The sequence below is a fragment of the Pleuronectes platessa genome, chromosome 15, assembly GCF_947347685.1.
Source record: "Pleuronectes platessa chromosome 15, fPlePla1.1, whole genome shotgun sequence".
In the NCBI taxonomy this organism is placed as follows: domain Eukaryota; kingdom Metazoa; phylum Chordata; class Actinopteri; order Pleuronectiformes; family Pleuronectidae; genus Pleuronectes; species Pleuronectes platessa.
In genome coordinates, this window is record NC_070640.1 from 8,023,659 (window position 1) to 8,046,215 (window position 22,557).

The 22,557-nt window shown below is 41.6% G+C and overlaps 1 protein-coding gene across 2 annotated transcripts in view; it reads right to left on the reverse strand.

Moving 5' to 3' along the window:
• The window catches only part of LOC128456718 (glucocorticoid receptor), a 58,756-nt gene that overhangs the window by 27,297 nt on the left and 8,902 nt on the right, over positions 1 to 22,557 (reverse strand). The gene's annotated exons all lie outside the window — the stretch shown is intronic.

Genomic DNA, 22,557 nt, shown 5'->3' on the forward strand with positions numbered 1-22,557 from the left:
GAGTAATGTTACAGAGCTGCAAAACCTGTTGGCGCTGACGTCGGCTTTTATGGATGAGTCAACAACTTGTACGAACCTGGGCGGTTCACATCCATTTCCTCCCAATGGTTTCTATTGACCTCGATCTTTGTCTAACCTCAAGTTTTTTTTTACGAAACATATTCAAAACCATAGCGATAGTAATAGTTGGCAGATAAGGAGGTGAAAAGATAAACTGACAAAAGGATGGCAGGAACACCAGCTCTGAATATACACAATACTTGTCAAAATGCAAGGCGATGACAAACTACACATTTTTTGCTGTTACATTCCTTTTATTGGCTGTTCTCACGTCTTGTTTGATTGAGACTAGCTGGTGCCTCAGATGACGGTCCCGACTAACGGACTAAACTTTATTCCGAAAAAAAAGAGGTGGTTTCAGACTTCCAGACCAATTGCAGGAAAGGGAGATAGCATTAAATGATAGAAGAAGAAGCATAGACGACTATCCTGCGAGCCTACGTCTTGAAATCAAAGCCGTTTGTACAAAGAGAGTCGGAGAGCAGGAGAACTGAAAGCTAATATTGGAGAAAAACAAGTTTATAATCCAACCAGGCTCTTTGACTTCCTCTCACACAGAGGCGACAGTTGTTTGCGCTATTTCTCCCGCATGTTGCAGTGTGTTACTTTCTCTCTGTCTGGTCTATGGACACAGATGCTCATAAACAATCATAAGCAACGCCGCCAGGATGACGTCTCATTAACAGTTATTTCCACTGTGACTGGCAGTGGACCAGGGGACTTTTAATTCAGATACTGAAACAAATGACTGGTCTGCTCCGCCGCCTTCTTTTCATCAGGCCTGATGCATCGTGTGCCCACAGAGCGTGGTAACACTGCGCTATTAGAGACACAACACAATGCATTTACTTGACATAAGGAAAAGGTGAAACATATAAGACACATTCAGAAGTGATGCCGCAGCCATGAACAAGAGAGATCAAAGCTAGAGATAGACCTTTCTTCTGGGCCACTCAAATAATTCCGTTAATAGTATATATTGCTCTTACTGGAATCATGTTGCGATCTGCAGGATATTGTGTTGTCAAAAAACGGATGATAACAGTTAAAAACTGATAAATCAGGGTTATTAAATAAGATTTAACAAACATATTTAATGCCAGTCTCGTTAATAGGATGAATGTCAATGTGAATATTTAGCATAAGAGGGCAAATGAGAGCAGCCGAACGGGGGACAAAAGTCCACTTATCTTTTTCTGAGAAGGTTACGGTTCAGGCTAGATGAGGTCACATGTTACATCTCTGGAGTGTAGCTATATCGTTGGAATGTGGAGCTTTACAGGAAATTGGGCCACATGGTGTCGACCACAGGGAATACAATGAAGGGCAATGACATAATCCTTCAACTTTATCCCTGTTAGACTCGATGTGAGTTTACACAACAAGAGCATGTTTATTGTCCAGTTGAGCAAACTGTCAAAACTGATATTGCTGATAGGACTCAGTGCTTTTTGTGTTTTATATGTGCGGGGTATAATGATGTGCACTATGTTTACATTTGACCTGATTCGACTGCATTATTCGCATCAGCAAAATGCCACGAAATTGTGGTTGTGGATATTAAAACACTTTTTGCTTATAAAACCTTATCTCCCCTGAAGAACATTGCGAAATGAAATAATTGTTTTCATTAGTTGACACAAATAAAAAGAAAATTCACACAAAATCACACAAAAATAAATTCACTTCTTTTCTGCATCCGTACTGCCCCCTCACAATCTAACATGCAGGGAATTTGACTTGGCTGCTACAAACTAACTCCTGTAACTAATGCTCAGCAGTCGATGCAGCTCATCTTTGAACAATATTATATAATGAGATGTGGAGAGTCCCTGACCTGCAGAGTAAGGGGACCCCTTGAGGAACCCGAAGGGGGGGATTCTAACACTTACTGCAATAAAGCCTGTAAGTGTGTGTTGTACAGCCTAACCTCAGCACAAGGAAAGTGGACGGGGTGTGTGTCTGTGTCTGTGGGTTTTTCAGGGAACCTTCAATTGCTCCCTGTAGATTCAATTTGCTGCTGACACATTGTGTGTCTTAAATCAGATAGATGGCCAGGGCCTGGGGTCACACAGCATCCATTTCCCCTGGTGCCCTCATGTAATTAGCTTTCATTTAGCACCTTAATATCTCTCTCTCTCTCTCTCTCTCTCTCTCTCTCTCTCTCTCTCTCTCTCTCTCTCTCACTCTCTCTCTCTCTCTCTCTCTCTCTCTCTCTCTCTCTCTCTCTCATCTCTCTCTCTCTCTCTCTCCCTCTCCCTCTCCCTCTCCCTCTCTCCCTCTCTCTCCCTCGCCCTCCTCCTCCTCCTCCCCTCCAATTGACAGAGAAGCCCACTTCACTCTCTCACCACTCGAAAATAATGTCTTTATAATATGCAAGAGTGCAATTCTGCCAGTGTAACTGTCAGATTGAATCGTCACTTTCCTTTTGCGCTGCTGTGTGAACAAGCAGCGTTAACTTGCAGAAGTCGGTTACATAACACAACAGGTTTAACCAGAGCGACGTAAATATTTGTCTGGCCCATAAACACGTTAAATATAATGACATAAACAACCTACTGCTGCACAGACCAGCTCTGACTCTCCAAAGTTAGTTGGATAAAGTTCAAATTCACTTTCTAAAAAGGAGAAATTATAATTTTATGAAATGTGCCGCATTTTTTTGTGAGATTTCCCATTACCTCACTTGGTTATATGAGAAAAAGAAGTCACAAGATATTTCAAATGCATTGGATCCCATGAAACGAGAGATTAAGTCGATAAGTAGATGCTGCGCTGCGCTGCCGTGAAAAGAAAAGACAAAGAAAATTCCACTCATTCATTCCACTGAATTTACTGGACCTGAAACAAATCAAAAAGGCTTCTTCATACGACACGGTGGAGAAAGAGGGAGCCAGGGTCAGCCTCGCCGTTGAATGACAGCGAATTTCACACAAAATACAGTAGGCGCTGAAATTCGACACGTGCACCTCGAGGTCTGGCCTGACACAACTCATGAAAATAAGTCTTTGTGTCACATGAAGCTGAGGGAGGGATTACAACTCGCCGACATGACGGACTGCTGCCACATGCCATTGATTCCTATCATTGAATTGGCATTATATTACTGCCCGCTAGCAACCAGTGGATAGAATTGGCTCTGACCTCAACTAAAGTGGAGCGGTTTTGAATTGATTTCTCAGTTTTTTTTCTATCCCCTGCACTGTATCACTGATAAGATATATCACATCCTGGGATTTCAGCCGGGGTCAGTGTGTGGGCAGGTCTACACCCCGCAGCCCTTTTGTTGAATAAATTCAATATCATCTTTTAATGTCGTCCCTAAAACACTGAGTGAGCAGCTTCACATGCAGACCCAGAGGTTTGTGCTGTTAAGGATGTTAGGTTGGCCGTGGCTAACACTGAGGGAGTCGGTGGTGGGGACCCAGCTGCCAACAGGCTGCGTGATGTCGGGAAACAGGTGACTCGGAGACGTTGTTCGAGATGTTCCCAGCTGCTGCTGCTGCTGGTGGTGGTGGTGGTGGTGGTGGTGGTGGTGGTGGTGGAGGCTTAGGCTGACTAATGAAGGGTTAAATTTGCATACGCCCATCATCTCTGTCAGCGAAAAAAAGATGAATGAAGTTGAAGATGCAAAACGAACGCTGCTGAGCGTGAGAAAGCCCTGAGAGTAGAGAGGCAGGCAGGTGCAGACATAACACAGACATGTATGGAAATCGAAAAATATTCAGTTTAAAGATAGACGGAGACTCAGGTAGTTCACAGGAATGCATTTACATAATCAAAATTAATTTGTATATTTTAAAAGCTCATTCAGTTTGTTTATGCAGCAGGAAGCATTTGAACGCAGCTTTTCCCCAATCGACTGTTAACTAGAACTACAGGTTATATTGATATGTCCTGTGACCTCCATCGGAAGTGCTGTTTGTATTTAAATGTAACCCCATTGGTGAGTCAATGGTGAGTGAGGAAAGTATCACCTGTGATAAAGCGCAGCACACTATAGTCAACAGGCTTCAAGGTGGAAGTAGAATATGCACCATCACCATGATCCAGCGATGACAGAAATTGCACAACACATGGCACAAAGGTTTTTTTCCACTGGCAGAGAGGACATGATTCGATTTGATACAAAAACTCTGGTTGTTACTTTCAGTTTGTTTGATGGTTAGATGTGATTCCTCCGCCTACTGTGTAATCATAATGAAACTGACCTCAGTGGAGCAGGTGCCAAATGTAAAAAAGAAGCTTCTCAATTATGGTTACATGGTCTACAATGCTGCATTATGTAATGTGGTCGACCAGTTTGTTTGTGTGTTTGTGTGTGTGTGTGTTTCCTTTATACAATGCTTCTGTGAAATGTTGTCACTTTGGCAAACTAGTTTCTTGCCACAAAGAGGCTTGAAATGACAAAGCACTTATCTGCAGCATGGGATCTGAAGCGTCAGGTGTGTCCTCGCACTGTCACCCGAAGTCAAACATCCCAGAGCCAACCTCACACTGCAAGCTGAAGAAGCAGTTGTGCTTTTCTTCTACCTCTCTTAAACCAATTAGAATTGGATCTCCAAAATCTTAACTATTACCAGTCCTCTGTCCTTTTTGTGATTCACAGAAAAGGCCTCTCCTGGCAGCTAAAACAGACTGATATATCTCCAACAAAAAGATTCGTCTCTTATTAACAGCAGATGGTCGTCTGCTCCATCAGCAGACAGAGATGAGAAGTGGCACAGTTGTATCTTCAGACAACAGCACAACACAGACGGGATGCAAAACAGCCTATTTTCCATCAAGGTCAGCGGCCTCACATGTATTTAAAAGTGCCGACTGATTAAGAGGGTCGAACAGAATTGTGTATTGAAAGAAAAAAAAATGACTTCCTTCCCACAGCTCTTCCTCCATAATTGGTTATCAGATTTTGACATGAAAATGCATGTTGTGTTTTTGCAGCCATCCCTCATATCCCGGCTTATTGTATTTATAAGCATATTCGCATACAGCGCGGCGCACAGTGCATAGTTTGCTTGTTAATTCATGCGAGCAGCTGCTACGTGGCCAAATATAGCACATGGCAGATTAAACTATACATGGAAGCAATGCTTTTCATACATTCAGCTCCATCAGATAAGTCTGTGGGCTCTGTGAGCACTTGAGTCCATGTGCATGTTTTGTGCATCCAAGTGCGCGAGCAGGGTTATCTGTACCCAGTGATGTCACATTTTATAACCCATGCTTTGGCAAAAAAAGGCGACATCACACTTAAATTGAGATATTGAGCAAACATGAGCATTCGATCTTCCTGAGATGCCCCACATTAACTCCCTTGTTGGCTTTGCACAAATCGTGAGCAGGCAGGAGACTGGAAGGAGCTTGACAATGAACCTAGAAATCCCAACTCCTGCAGTCGTCCAAATGGGGGGGAAAAAACTCTTTCTGCTCTGCTGCAGTGTGTTCGCTCTTCAAATGTGCGCTCAAGTGTTGCAGGAACACTACCAATCTATGGAGCTGCCTGCTGACACAGTGTTTCCACTGAGCTGCAGAGACAGAGGTGGTGGTGGTCCGTTCTGGGGTCCCTTAAAATGTCACCGTCAGTCCAGCAGCCATGTATACGCGCATTTGTGGGATCAATGGCTATGCATCTATCTGAATCGTTTTTAAAAAGAGTCTTATAGCGTCCTTCATCTGATTTCGCCACGTGCAGCTTGATCAGGGTGCCGCACATTCTCAAATATGATTCATGAATTGATTGTTACTTTTCCACCACCAATAAATCAGGCAGCAACCACGAGAGACAGCTTAATTGTTGGTTAGACAGTTTACTGTTTTGTTTTTAGCTCCACTCCACGACACGGGCAACAGTTCTTTGTCAAAATCATTCCGGACCGTCAGCATAACCACAATATCAGTGATGAATCATTTTCAACGTTAAATTGGAACACAGAGTGACTTGTGGCTGCAGCCCACCACCACTATCTGAATCATTGACGTTACAGATGCAACAGAACAACTGCCATGTTTTAACTCACACATCCAGTAAATGTGAAGATCGGGGTCAGACTCCTACGTGGAGGGCAAAATGCAAAATGCAAAATTTGCCTGTAGATTGGTTGTGTTCCTGCTTTCATTCCAGGTGCTGCTCACTGATATGAATTTGCTATAGAAAAGATGTGCACACTATGAATAACAATCTGGAATATGATTGGGGGGGTTGTATCCTTTTTACCCTCTCTCTTTCATTGATCACGATAACCAGCACTGCTACAAAATAATCGAACTCATTAATATCATCTTGTGAGCTTTGGCGATCACTTGGACGATTGTCGATCACCGAGATATTGTCTCACCAACACAACACGTCTTACTCTGCAGTAACAGGTGGTAAGACATCAGTGAGGTTCCATTCCCTGCAAGGAAGCCAAGACATGACAGCTGGTAGTAAATACAGGATCATATCCATACATTATATGCAGGGATTTGATATATAATATTACAATAAAGACTTATCAGGAGCAAACAAAAAACTTGAAAAATAACTTTCATTTCAGTTTACCTTCCTGGGCAGCTCTACGTCTTAATGACTAATGCAATGCTTTTAAACCAGTGTATCCTCTTCAACATAAGTATAGGGGACAGTAATATAGACACAGCTGCTTTAAAAAAAAATAACAGCACTAACCAATGGCCGTGGTAAATACAAATATAAAATGGTCCTGCCCGAAATCCCAGGGCACGCAAACAGCCAGCAGTTCAGTGTGGTGCATTACAACTGAGCTCAGTTAAATATTTATCAGTTGTTCGAAAACTGAAGCAATGTTTGTTTTGAGTAGTTGTCAAAGCGCCTGTGAAGAAGATGAACGAAAAGTCAAGTTTTGGCCGGAATTTCGACTTATTGCAAAACAAATATTCCTTTCGATAGTAAAACAACAACAGTCTCTTAATATTTTTACAGAAAATGTGTTACATTCATATCAACAGCTCCTGGTAAAACTCAACTCTTCAGTCGTGTGGGTGGAGCAGACTTTTACCCCGGGTCCTTGAGCAACGCTTTTATTTGGCTACCCTGGTTTTAATGCACGTCAGGTTGCCCTCTCTCCCTTCACATAGAGTGAAAGACGCCAATCATTAACCCAGAGAAGTAGGCCAACGATCTCTTCATAAAACACATCATCTGTTCCTCCCCCAGGTGAAATTATACAAGGGGAGAGATGTGTGGTGAAAAATCAGATTGGAGATAAGAGGGGAGCGTAAAGAGTGAAAGTGAAAAGACACAAAGATAAGATTGGATAAATAAATTAGGGAGAAAAACTGTCTACATGGAGCACAGATTTCACAACTCACATTTAGCAAACGGCACCCACTCACATGACCTTATTCAAAGACAGCAAGTGATAGAGTGAGCAGAGAGGAGATGGAGTAGACGAGAAGAAAAACAAAATGAAGATCTCTAAAGAGGCCTGTGTCAGTGTAACTGGAACAGCCTGTGATAGGAGGGGAGTGTGGTGGATTCTGGCTTTGAGTCGGCATCAATAAAGGGAAAAAATGTGTGACATCCACAATCATTTCGATTTTATTCTCATTCTGCTTATCAGGTTTGGTTTTAATTACGACATATTATGATTTTTCCAGTTATTCCCTTAATGTGTTGTGTTAGTTTTATGTGAAGTGTTTCCGACAGAGGTTGAAAAAAGGGGCTGCAGCAACAGACAGTGTGAGGAAAGTGATGTGTTACTAGAAATTAAAAGTTGCGATAAAGAGCTTAATAAGAGCTCTGGAGAGGCAGTGATTCAGTTGGCCCTGCTGCTATTATTATTATCCAAACAACCACAAATAGCGCCAACAACAAGTACACAGCATGAAGGGGGGGAAATAACTTCAATCTCAATCAGCAATTGGATTGATGTAAGACGTCCACAGGTTGATGCTTTCTCAAAAAGGAGAATGGCTTGTTTGAGTTTTTGTTAGAGACAGAAAAGCTACAATAAATCCAGCATTAAGGTTTGAATTTGATCAGAAATGTAAAGTATGGACAGGCAACCTCATAAATCAAATGAGGAGAAATATTAGCTACGCTTGATCAACACTAAATCTCGATCAATTTCCCTCTGCCGGCCTAGCAAACCAAAAAAACAGCCTAGGCGGCATTGATATAATGGAGGCAAACAAATCCATTAGTGGTGAAAGTAGCAGTTTTCACCATGGGCCTGCATTAATGGACCGACCACAACAAAGCACAGACTCTCCACATAGAAGTGCCTAAGAGGTGTGTTCGAGGGAGCATGTTTGTCCTAACTCCAGGCTCATATACTCACATAACTCGTTCCTCAAAGCTTTCCATGCTAATCTCACCACGAGATCCAGCTCCAGTTACGGTCGCTGCTGGTCTTGGCTTCCCAGCCAACAACCAAGCCAAGATCATCTGAGGACAGATCTCCCACTCCCCTGCTCCACCACCACATCCTACTGTACTGGAGAAAGGTTTGGAGTACGGAGAAGCACTGCGTTTTTTATTATCACATTTTTTGTCTGACTGTCCTCTTTAATGGATAACAGGTGGGATGAGAGCTTATTTTTCTTGCCTTTTTTGTTTTTCCAATCAGCACTTTGGTTTCTGATGTGAGACGACCTCAGTGAGTGCTGGTGGGTGTTGTGTCAGACGGATTTCGTGCCTCACGGGAGGAAAATACCGAAAAAATAGATCACAAAGACGGCGAGGAGCAGTTTAAAGGACACGTGACGAATGTAACCCATATGCTGAAGCCTTGAAAGGGAAAAGATCCTTACAGTGAACTGAAAACTGAGACCGGGCCTCCGTCTCCCACCTATATAAATTATGTCGAGGTAATTTGATAGACGGAGTAAACATGGCAGACAAATCATTTAAACCAAACCAGACGGGATATTGAGGAAAATCTTTCATTTCATTTCTTTCATTTACAAAACAAGCCTGTAAATCATTTTTTATCTACTGACAACAAGAAGTCCGAGGTGCCAGGTCGGACTGAATCAGGGTTATATTTAATGATATGGAGGTGTTAAGACTATAAAACTGATTATATAACAATTATTTATTAGCAGGATCAGTTCAATGCAAGAAGGTTCTTGGGTCGAATCCCTATTCAGCATGTTTACCCTGCGTCTGTATGGGATTTCTCCAGGTACTACAACTTGCTCCCAGAGTCCAAAGACATGCAAATTTAGGTCGATAGATGGATGGATGAATAGCTGTCATCTTCCTGTTTAGACACATTTACTTGCAATGGCGTTCACCACAAGAAGACAGCAGAGGATTAACAATTCCCTCACTTTTCACCTCTTTGAAAAACAAAATCCATGTGATTAACTCTGTCCATCACAACTGCACAGAGCAACAAAAAAAAAGATCAAAGGACGTACAGGCAGAAGGGAATTCGAAGACATCTTCATATATTATTAGTATTCCAACAGGTTACCCGAGTCCAGTGAATAACCTCAGATGTTCCATCTTTCCTGCAGCAATGAAAGTAAATGGAAACCTTCAAAGCCATAATGCAAACAGTTCCTACAGGTTCCCCAACTTTGGCTTATTGCTCAAACCCTCTGTTCAAACAGTGTTAAAACAACATTGTGTTACTAAACCTCCTGATGCATCATTTGAACAACACAGTCATGCAGGGTGTAGCTCTCTTTACTGCTATAAGAAAGTTGAGAAAATGGCGAAGTGATTGTAACAATGGAAGTGGTTGATTTGGGGGGGGGATTAGGCTTCAAATGATGGAAGAGCTTCAAAGGAACGAAGAGCAGGTCAGAAACACAGTGAACTGGTCTGAGATTAACTTTTTCTCTCCAATTGTTTATTTCTTACATACCATTTCATTTTATTTATGGTCTTGAGATCTGGATGTGTTTCACTTTGTGTTGCCATTTGACTGTTCCACTCCACATGTGGAGGTGAACACATCTCATTACCGTCAACGTCAAGTGTCTGTTTCTTCTCCAGGTACAATTCAACAGCCAACGACATTTTCTCATATCAGCCCAACTCCAGATAAGAGGCCTCTCTCTGTGCTTGGCAGGCTAATCCTCCAAATAACAATCAAAAAAGCTCAAAAAGGGAAATCAAAACCAGGTTGATTTCGCTCACAAAGGCCCAGAGCCTCCAAGCGCTCCAACACTAACAGAGAGCATTAGAAGTTGTTGGTGTTCCAAATTACAAGGAACAGAAACAACTGCACTTCACTTTTAATGACGAAAAACAGACCACATGGTTTAAAGCTGCTAATCCAATGGCTTTATTTTCGGATAATTTAACAGGAAGCAATAAACGTGGACAACTTCCAGTGATTACGTGGACTCGAAACAATGCAGAGGAATCGTCAGTGCAAGAGAGGAGCGAATGAAAATATTGTTCTTCAGCAGGAGGTATTCAGAAAATGCAGCGCTACTCTTGTCTCTTGAAAATCCTGCATGTTGAGCAGATGTATTCTGGCCAGCAACAGGTTTTCGAATTGGTCCGTGTGTTTTGTTCCCTCACCATAGAATGGAGTGGTCTGGTCATTTTGTGATGTCACTTATTCCCAGTGCTACACCAAAGTATGATATATGTATCCAACAGGTCAATGTGCCAGATTTAAGTTTAACCCGCAGGTCCTGTCATGTCGGTGGTACATGTTCAAAAGTGCATTCGCAAAAAATGTAAGCAATTAGTAAAAAGAATGACAAACTGCTCCAGATAAGGACAGCCTGTCCAGAAACCACTAGTTCAAAGATTTGGAAAATACATTGAATGATGTTTCTCAGACATAATTTTTCTATGATATTTTTATGTTGAGTTTAACTAAATGGTTTTACAGTTGTTATACAACTGTTATATTTGATCCATTATGTATTTCAAAGCCTGCTCTTAAACTCTACTTATTGAAATGTGATTCGACTCATCTATGTCCAGCTAAAACAGTAGATAATGTTCGAGAGGCCTCTAAAACTAATTTGTTGCGATTTATTTGTGTTTTGAACGTAAACTGCAACCTATTTATACGCATGCTGTATTTAACATCGACTCCCGTCCACCAGCATGTGTCCATGTGGCTAAGATCAGGTTTAGCAACTTGTGTGATGTTAGGACAGAGGTGAACACCATGTGTCTTCAAAGTAAATACTGTATTTTCAACTAACATCCTGTGATTTTTTTAATTAGCAGGATATGAAGCACAGTTCATTCAATGATTAAAAGTACATCAGATTAGACCTAAAACCAACAGAAGTATAGTAAATACCGATGACATGATTGGCCTTGAAGCAGTAAGGAAACACAGATATGGAGGAAAGAGGGGAGAGCAGAGAGCAGTCTGGGGAGAGAGAGTTTCACCTGTAATAAATGCGTAACAGAGTAGCAAACCAGGATGGATGGAACATCTCGGATCTCAGACAAGGCATGATCAAGCAGGTATAAAAACACGTGAAAATTCAAAGCTCGCAAAAGTAAAATACAACCTGAAGAGGTTTGATTTATACACAAGTTCTCCTGGTTCTGGAAAGCTCAGTCAGCTGCATTTATAAAGAAAAATGTGAATCAATGTGAGAATTTGCTGCTTTTTAGTTTTATTTAGAAATTGAGTATCTTTAGATTCAAATTTGTGTTGCCTATTTGCCCCATTCTCACTCAACATTTTTTGGGCCAATGGATTAATCGTTTAACTCAAAAACGAATTTGATTAAAACAACTGGAACAAATATTTCAAGCAAAGACAATACGTGTGAAGTATACGTCAGCCCAGAACTGAGAAACAACTTCAATCAACATATTTTTCTCTGTTCTCTTTTGCTATTGTTTTGACTTCTTTTTTTTTTTTTTACTGTTTGTTATTTGCCCAGGAATGTACACCATGTGCCCACCGTGTTCGAAAGTTCTCAGAAGAAGTAGGTGACCTAAATGTGGGAGACAGGAGGCTTGTCGGGATTTCCAGCGAGAGGTTCCCTGGTTCGAGGTTTCAGAAGAACAATAACAAAGTTAGAGCAGCTTCTCGAAACAAAGTGAGAGTGCAGCACACCACCAAAGCAGAGTCTTGCACAGACGGGGTTCTAACAGTCAGCCGAGAGAAGACATGAAAGTAGAGTAACGGTACAGTAATGGTGCAGTGGTTTCAGAAGACGGCAAACCAACTGAAATGAGAGTTTACGAGGTTTAGAGGAGCTGGAGACTGAAAGTAACCAATGACCAGGAAAAGAAGAACAAGTGCCAAATTGGGTCTGGGGCACCGAATATGAGTATTCGAGGAGCTGAGGATCCAACCATCGACCATCTGATCAGTGGACAGGCCGCTCTATCTCCTGAGCCACAGCCGCACATGAAGTGAAAATAATTGTTAACGTGAGAAATGGGGAGAGTGAAAGAAAGCAAGAGAGGCACAGCCAGTCACAGAGGTAAAGGTGGATTATGGGTCATTTCCAGTCAAGCTGGTCTGCCTTCTCTTTCTTCTTTTGTTCCTCTACCACATATTTCCCCAGGGAACAAGAAAGAACACTAATTATTATTATTATCACTATGAATCATGAATTACTATTATTAGATCTTAAAAAACAGTTTGGCCACTGCTGAGGTGAGTAAAGCCCCGATCACTCTGCTGAAAGAATTCATCATGATGCTTTTGGACAAACAACAAGTCTCCTCTAGTTACCACCATAGACTCCACACCAGTGTTCAGGTAAAAAAAAGCTTCATGATCCGCCTCTCAGAAGAAGAAAAAAGCAGATTCACATGATCTACACCAGTACCACTCAAGACTTTCACATCAACAGAGAGACAACCAATGAAAAGGGTTGAATAAAGATAAACATGAAAGCGTCAGTAGACCATTGTTTTTTCCCCCCCACCTGAATCATATTAGTTTCACTCCATATATGGTCCCCCAGATCATTATATAATCTTAACGCATTGCTGCACTGTGCATGTGATCAATAGCAAATTACATACCCTGACATTGTTTAATTTGCCACAGAGGGGCTTCAGGCAGCTGACCATACATTCGCCGTAACTGTTGTTCAAGCCACATTAGAGAGGAAACTGAGACTGCACTCTTTAAACTAGAGACCAACGGCTTAGTTAGTTGTTCTATTCACCTTCAAGGAACAATATAAATCATTCAGGGGTTGAATTTGACAATTTCCATTAAATGATTTTAAACTAATACACCAATGTTTCAGAAAGATGTTTTACCTCGGCCAGGAAGGTTATGTTCTCAACAACTCGGGAAAGGTTTCGGTCTCATCCTTTTGAGGTAATGCCAAGTACAGACGACACAACTTTTATTGGATCACCGTACAGTTTTAAACTACAACTACACCACTCGCTCTCTTGTGATCAGGAGTCCTGCGGTCATTGTGAGTTCATACTACACGGCTCACTGGTGGCAGGGAGTCACACGGTACAGGATCTTTAATCAGAAAAAAAACTGTCTGGTCTCCAAACTGTATAGAGCCTTCAGCCAGTCCCGCGCTCTAGTTGCAATTGTCGCTGCTCCATCTAGGTCTTTAGCCTGATAGAAATCTACTGTTGCAGAGCCTAACAAGTTGTGTCTCTGAAGACGCAATTGGCGACTGCTGATCAAATTGCAATTTGTCTCCACTGTCAGGCTTTTTTCCAACAGTTCCAACATTTGTTGGCGAACAGAAAATCTGACTCAAAATCATGTGGTATGAACCAGGCATTAGCTACATTAGCTACAGTTGTAACATCACATCATACCGAAGAGGCTCCATAAATGACCTGTCTGTTTAACAAGCTAAGTACCACTTAGCAGTCTGCACTCCTGTCTGTTAATTCTTGACAAGCATGGGGTACACGATGGATGCTTAGAGAAAGCATGTTTACTTGTGACTCATGTACGCTTTGGTGCCATAGTGTGCTCCAGGCAGCTAAATAATGTACTCGCATGGAGCATTAAAGATATGCATGACAGGCTGTCACCAAATCTCTCAATAGAAATTTGATTTTTGCTTTCATACAGCTTTGAAAGCTGTGACATAATTCTGTCAAGCCAAAGCAAAAAAACACAAAAAAACTAATATGGGAAGCTGTAAAAATCCCCCACGAAAGATTTTGCAAACAGATCCAAAGCATGTGTATACACCCATTGTGCGTACTCCCAGAAGCTTTCTGTAGATATGTCGGAGCCATGACATATGAACGGATACAGATTTCAAATACCGTTATATCCGTGTGTGCGTTCCAGTTGTTGCGTTCCGTTACAACGGTCTACAAGGAAACTTATGAGGGACGTAAGATGAGATGAGCCCAGGCCTAAGCCTTTAATTTCAGCTGCTAAATCAGTAAGCTTGGCTCCCACTGTTAGCAGACATGCTGCATGCTCTGACTTACTATGCATGTATCAGCATGCAAGATACAACAGCAAAATCCTTCTGACAAATTTAAGTTCAAGCAAGACAATACCCTTGTTAACACAGTGGAAGCTAATTCTGTAAGGTAGTATGACCAGGCAGGCAGCTGTCAAAATAGCCACTGCTAAATTGCCACTCGAGGATTAAAAGCCTCAAACAGAACTTGCAGCTTTCCAAATAACAAAGGGAATAGTCATTACTCCAGACGTTTTCTTATTGTAGCTGTGTCCAGCCTTGTGCTATGTGTGAAAAACAAGTTCAGGTCAAGTCTGCTGGATGCCTACAATGTGATAGGGTTTAACAATGCAAGGCAGTGCAGGGCTGCAGTCCAAGCCGGGTGACTCTTCCCAAAAGAAAGAAGGAGAAAGAAAAAGGTGAGGTCGCTGTCCTGTTGTTTTGTAATCAAATACTTTAAATGTCTCTGAGTCTGAGATCACCACTCGAGGAGGTAACTGAGTTTACTACTGGTGACTCATATTTAGCCGGAGGAGCGCTGACCTTAATGATGCATGTTTTGATTCCCGCAGCTTGAATGGCTGTGGTGTGTCTGAGCAATGGGAACACATCTATAATAAAAAAAAGTTCTAATTCGGAAACATCAAAGGATGTCTGCTCCGTGCATATCCATATATCACCTGGTCAAGCAACTTTTGCAAGCAGGTCGTGTGGCCTGCTCAGCTAGTGGTCTACAAAAAGGGCCGCCCGGATACGTGGATCACCTGATATTTCAACCGACAACTTTGCTTTGGTGCAGTAGCCGCCTCATGGCCATCGTTGTGTTGTCCATGATTTTATTTTGAAGGAAATCAAAGGAATTAGAGGTGGCTTAGGCCGAACTATTTACCTGCACACATGCCACTAAATGCATTTTATAGTTTGTAGGCATCGACATTTATTTGCAGGTAAAAGTAAAACGCTCGCACCATCGAGCACTGCAGACCAAAAATCAATTTTTTTGTTGTGTCCTCTTTTTCTCTCACAGACCTGCTCTTGTCTAGTTACGAAAATAAAATGAAAGCAAATAAACAATTAAGGTGGGGACGGTAAATTGTCCGTGCCTTCCTGTTGCAGTAAATGTCAAGTGACCGATTTATTACAAGCAATTAGTGGGCCAATTCCACATGTTTCAAGTAAATCAAGTATGTGCAGTTGGATGAAATGGCCCCCACACCGCTACTATATGGATAATGGCAAAGTAAAAGGGAACATTCTATTGTGCGAACTGTGAGCAATGAAAGATTTACAGCTCAGTGTCTGAGAAGAAAATGAACCGAAGCAGAGAGATGCTTTACCTGTTAGAAACAAAAGAGAAAAGCATGAGGAGAGATAGAGACATCAAGAAGGAAGAGTCTAGAGGAAGAGCAAGAGCAAGAGGCTAAGGTGTGTAGGCGGGTGTTGGTTATACAGCTCGACACTGTTAATCATTCTGTGTTTCTAGCAGGCAAACAGTTCAAATACATGGTCTTTAGTCCAGGGTAGGAAAGGTGAATGTGTGAGGTGGTGACTGTTACACAAGGGACCCGAATCCAAAACTAATGTGTCTAAAACTTAGAGCCGAAGCAGAGAACCGGGTTCTCTCAGAGCTTTACGCTGTGGAAAAACACCAGAATAACATAATCATCCTCAATTAATAAAGCAATTATTCTTTTTCAATTTACAGATTTAATGTTATTTTAACGTATTTTTTTATGTCAAAAGTACTGACTAAAACACACCACACCTTAATAGAGCCGTATCAAAATAAATGCATGCTTTTGTTGTGACAACCCGGTAATGCGATAAACGGCCACAGCCACGCTAGTGACTCAAATAAATAAGTAAATATGCCTGATTTTACTCATCAATATCCATAAATTATTCTCGAAATGTTCAACAAAGGGATTTCTGGATCTGCACCAAAATGTAATGGCTTCTTCTTCCTGACCCATTGTGCATCTTTCCACCAAGTTTTTGTGGTAATCTTTCAGCAGTTTTTGAATAATATCGCAAACAAACAAACCAACAAACAAACAAGCAAACAAACGGGGGAAAGTGGTGAAAACATCTCCTTAGGATGTTATTCATTATTTCATAAATTGTCTAATTGAGTACTTTTGTTTAATCGTTTCTAAAGTGTCAACCTCACAATGCCAGAAGGAATATGAAATTAATTGCTTTCCAGCCACAGTAATACTGTCAGACAGAACCGATCTGCGGCAGAGGATTTAATAAGACCACATGGACATTTAGGTTTTCAGCGTTAAGTTATTGAAACGAAATAGAAGCTGTGGCTGAACCATTTCGATGCTTCACATTCTCCTTTATGGTGAATCTCCCGAAAAATACATTAAGTGTTCTTCTTGTTGTTAATTAATTAACGGCTGCACTGTGACCTATAGCAGGAGTAACCCGAACCCGAACCACAACTTAGAAGAGGCACAGGCTTCAAAAGCCTTTGGCCACATCCACACCTTTGACTTTTGGCCGACTTAGAGTATGTCAGTAAATAAGCTATAAATATAACGAGACCGGCACCTTGCTGCTTCCATCACATAGGTCTATTTCCAACATTGTTTTGGCAAGGCAGAAATTGGCCCACTAAAACTCGCAGTAGCGCATTATCATCAGAAGCTAAAGCGCCTTTAAAAATAGCTGTTTGGCCTTAGCACTAGTCTGTGCTAAAAATAAACAGGCTCCAGACCCACAGGGGCTTCTATTTTGAAGAATGACAGAATGGTGGCTGAGAGGTGGGTCAGTATTCCCACGCAAATGAATGGATCCAAGTAGCAAGAGGGAACAGGCCCAGTTTACTTCCACTTCAGAGACGGAAAGTTCTTAAAATGAAAGAAAATGTATTTGGTTGTTATAACATCAGTTTATAAAAAGGATTAGAAATAGACACAGACAGATCTACCACACTGTCATCCAGTCGTTAACCCCGTGGGTCCTGAGCAGACACCAGTCAGTGATAAACTCACTCACAGACCGGCCTGTGGACGAGCAGCTTGCTTAGTCAGTCTACGTCTTCAACACCGTCTACGCCCTATCTACTGTGTCCTGCTCCACCCACCCAGTCATACAGCGTAGTTTTCCTTTCACACCAGCACTGCTGCTTCATCCTCGGTCTGTGTTAACTCCCTGTTTTACAAAATACTTTTTGGTAATCTATTTCTGGACTTGCGGCTAAAATTCCTTCAAAATGCCCACTTCTGTAGATTGCGTGAAATATTTATTCTCTTCAATTTGTCATTTCTTTCTTTGCCATTTAGCCGTAGAATCAAGAAAAGAAAACCATTCTTTCACACCAAACCACAACATCTCAAGTGCTTCCCAGTGTTGACTTTGGAGAAACGTACAATGTAGTTTGAATTAGGTGGTCACGGGGGGGCACAGCAAAGGTCAGGTCATGGCCATTTCGTTGAATATATAAACTCCTTAATACGAGTTTCCAGAAGTTGAAGTTATCTACTGGAAAATAATAAATAAGTGTAAATAGGAATGTACATTTTTCCTGCCTTTCAACTAAGATTGGGCATAACACTAAATTCTTGTATAGGTTTGAATGTTTAAAAGAAATAAAAAGGTCTACTAAAGTCATTCAATTTACTTTCAATACTGAGTGCACTTTGATAAAATGCTTAAAAAAAAAAAAAAAGGTCCTTCTATCAGCTTGCAACAACAGCCAATTTAAAATATCTGGATAAAAAGGTTTATTTAAGTGCACAGCATTAGCTCAGCAAACACAACAACAACAACAAGTGGGTCGCCTCAGAGTATAAAGGCGAGACCTGTGCTGAATCTCATTAATGGTGTTTTCACTGAGGCCATGTTCAAGTTTCCCTCCAGACCGGCTGCAAAGGATCTTAAGATTACACAAGGTGCAAGTCTGAACAGCAGCTTAGTGTGTGTGTGTGTGTGTGGGGGGGGGGGGACGATTGTTTGCCTCCACATGTACAGTATCCTTGGTCAGGTAAATCATTGATCGGCCTATAGCACAAGGTCCTCTGCGTTGTCTGGTGACAACCCCTGACATCGCCAGCTGAACACATGCGGCCTTCAGTGCTGCAAATGCACATAGGTGTGTACATAGGTGCGTATCTACACATTCACAGGTTTATCACTAGTTCAGATGCAATAAAAAAAAAAAAAAATGCAATTCATCGCAACATAAAAATTGCAGTAAAAACTAGTAATTTTTCCCCCCCGAGCATTTTTTTGCTTAACGTGCCAGGGTGACAAGTCTGCACTTCCTCAGTCTCTTAATGAAGCTGTCATTTAATAAAGCTACTATAAGTATTGGATAAACAAGTTATATATAACAAAATATTCCCATCAATGAATAATAATCAGTAAATAATTAAACGTTTGTTGGGAAAACCTGTAATTGTTAATAATTCCATTCTTTCTAACCCTGTGTTTGTTTAAAGATGAATTGGAGGACATATTTATTCTATTTCACATTGCAGGCACTAACCGGCTCTAACCTTACATAGTGATATCTCAAATTAGCTTTAATGAAATGATCCGAGTTAAAGGAACGCATGCAGCTCTGGGACTGGAGGGATTCATCAGGTTGCTCACACCTCAACAGGTTGGGTGCTCACTAGCGGGGGGGGTCTGAACCGCTGGCCTCCTGCTGACAGTCTCCAGGGTTACTCTGCCTCCTTAGCAGCACTGAGAGTGTCAGGTGCAGGGAAACGCTTCTTAATTCTCAAACAGTCGTCCAGCAGAGGAGCGACAGGAAGAAGAACTTCAGAAACTCACCAACACTTCTCTTCTGAACCTTATTTGTGCACATGGGTATCAAAGTTAGACTTAGTCAAATAAGTACAATGCAGCAAGTCCTCCAGCCTGTACAGCCATGTTGCACAGGTTGATATGACCCATAGTACATCTGGTGCAGAGGTGAGGAATGTCCAGCATCAGAGCTACAGGACAGTTTGACCTGCCTATCAAGGTCATTGAGAAATTATTACTTTCTGCACATCAATAAAATAACATAAAATGGCGGTTGAAGAGTTGTGTAGTACTTCAGAGTCTTCCCTTCCAGCCGAGTGCCTGCAATGTCATGGTCAGAGTGACCATATGTTAATAGTGAGCACGAAAAGGAAAGGAGATGTGTAATGTAGCAATTTCCAAAAGGGAACTGAAAGGACAAGTGCACACTGATGAAAAAGGCTCGAGCTTTAATACAGGAAGAAACATGCATCTCAGATGAATGTGCTGCAAAAACACAAACACACTTGGATCAGGTTATTGCTCGTCAGCAGAGGTTGGGAGCCGAACCAGCAGCTTTCTGAAGACCGCACCCCGACAGACACATGCATGTCAGGATTGTAGTGAGTTAGCTGATAGCTGGAAAGCTGAAACCATGTTCACGAGGAGAATGTCTGCAGGAGGGTCCTGCTGCCACTGCAGAGCTGCGAGCAAAGTCTACCGTTGCAAAAAGCAATAAAAAAATAGTTTTCGCCATTTATAGTCTTTCACTCTGGTTATAACACATGATAGAACCGATGAAGAAAACTTAACTGTGCATTTTTGTGTGTGGAATCATTGCCAAGTTTGATATGAAGAGGGAATTTGTCTTTTTGCAATGAGGTTGCAAAAGTTTGCATGCAGTTAGAGCATGTTGTTTGGGTGAAAACCAGCTGTGAGCAACATCATCACTACCATCTTACATCAGATACTTCATCAACACATTGTTCCCACACACCCATTGTGTCCTGGTAGCTGGTTAAGTCAAATAAGTTTATTGCTTAAATGATCATTATTTGAATAACAGAAAGTACTAGTATTTAGTGTTGGAGGACATTTTGGAATGGATGATGGTTAAAACAAGAACTTGACACGGGATCAAAGTCCTGTGTGTTGTCAACCCGTCCATCCACTCCGGCCTTCTGCTAACGTGGACTTTGTTCCTCTACGTCACCAGATTAGTTCCGTTGCAGCTTATATAATTCTGTAAGTAATTACACTAGAGGTCTCCTAACAATAAAACATAAGTATGGGTTGTAATAAGCTGACGGCACAGTTAATCTATGGGCCCGTTTTTTTACAGGACAGTCTCATAAAATGAAAAGTATCATCAGATATAACATAAATTATTACAATCCAATCAGACAGATAATTTAAGCATGATTTAAATGAATTGATGATTACAGACTACATTAGTTCAAACTAATGAGATCTAAAAAAAAAAACAAGTATAAATCAAACTTGCTCTAAAATCTGTCCTACTTCTGCTTAAGGGGAAGATAAACAGTTGAACTAACAGTGATCTTCGAACCTTGGCAGTCAACCCCAGGCACACCCTGCCTACTTTTCATATCGTCCAATCAGGAACGTGCAGAAGGCGAGTGACATGCGCATTCCTCCCACGGATTAAGGGCATTCGTCTACTTGCTGACTCGGGGAGGAGGGATTTAACATCTGTGTTGGAGCTGAGAGACAGACGGAGAGAGGAAGTGATCGACAGCCCACACTCAGGCAGAGCGGCTGCACAACGCAAACAGAGCAACAGAATCCCTCGCAGAAAATCAAACCAATAGTGAAAAGCAGAGAAAACACAGCGACACGGTGTCCAACTGCCGTCAGGGCTTTGACACGGACCGGCTCAGAAAGCTGGACAGCTGCAAAGACAGGACATTCCACCGAAACGATTCGTCAATCACAAAACACGTCTTGACACGTCAGAGAATTTACAGGACTTACAGTGAAACACAGCTAATAAAATGAACTGTTAGAAACCCGTTTGTCTCAGAAGAGAGGAACGAGAGATTTGACAAGTAATAATGCGCATGAATAAAGCAGATAGGTCTAGATCTAGTCACCGAGTAGGATCTCTCCTGTTTTAGGATCTAAAATAAATGTAGTTCTGTGGACTTCTACCATTGATTAAGCTCAATCGCATGTCCACAGGTGACATATTAAAAGGAATACAAAAATAAATGCGTCGAGAAACAAGCTCACAGATGTTTGCATGAAGAGATCAGTGGCTCTCTGGACATATGTGGACAGTATAAAGATGGGGATCATATTCTATAGCTTTTGCAGTCACTAGATCTCAACCCAAATATGCACATATGGGAGAAGATGCAGAGACATCACAGTTCCCAGAGAAGTTTATCTGTGGCAATGAAGTGTGCTAGGTTCTGTGTTTCATCCCCAGGCCACTACTACAAATCTGTCTCAACTTCTGAGCAAGGTACCTACATGATGGTAAATGACAGCAATAATAATAATATGATTTTCTCTTTTAATCCAGAGCAGCGCAAAGAGCAAAAAGAGCAGCGGTCGGAGCCACTACAGCCCCCAGACTCCACACTTCCTGTTTCCTGGCCGAGTTGTTGCCAAACATAATAACCTCAGTCCTCTGTTTATGAAGCAGAGAGAGTCAGATTAGTCGGAGCTATATTTACGCTCACTCCTGTCGTATCCGAGCGCGGTTTGCTTGCAGAACTTTTGTTTTTGTAATGCGGCTGAGAAAGAAACAAACTCATGTCAATTTACAAACACACATCAATTATCATGTTTGCGCTTCTGGCCCCGGTTGCGAGCTGAGCCAGGTTACGCTGGTGAAGTGTCATCAGAAGCAGGAGGGTTTTTTGTAATAGGTTTTCTTTAGTAGGTTTTCCTTACTCTGGTTAGGGTTAAGGGCAGAGGATGTCACACCTTATTAAGATAAATTGTAATTTAGGATTGATTGTTTGATTGATTGATTGATTGATTGAAACTTTTTCCATTGGGCTCAGACAACCTGTAAGGGATATCTGTGACAGTTGTTTTGGTGTTTTTCAGACTAAATAAACACAAAAACAGTTTACATCCTATCAATAATGAATAGTTATACCTGACCTGAAGTACTGAACGCTTAATCCTGATGGTTCCCTTTTACCTTGCTGTTATTTTGTCCTGTAAAAAGAGGTTAAATCCATCATGTGGCCTGGGATATATCCAACACATAACACCGAACGTAAACAAGCCCTCAGCCACCGGAGAAGTCTTAAAAACAGCTTGGCTGCTAAGAGGCCTAGACCTGCTTTGGCTCCTTGCACTACCTTGACCTTGAAGCTGTTTTCAGAAATGATCTTCGGGTGAAATCTGGAGAATTTGCTCCTGAGTTAACCCACAGTTGGCCTTCCACACATGCAC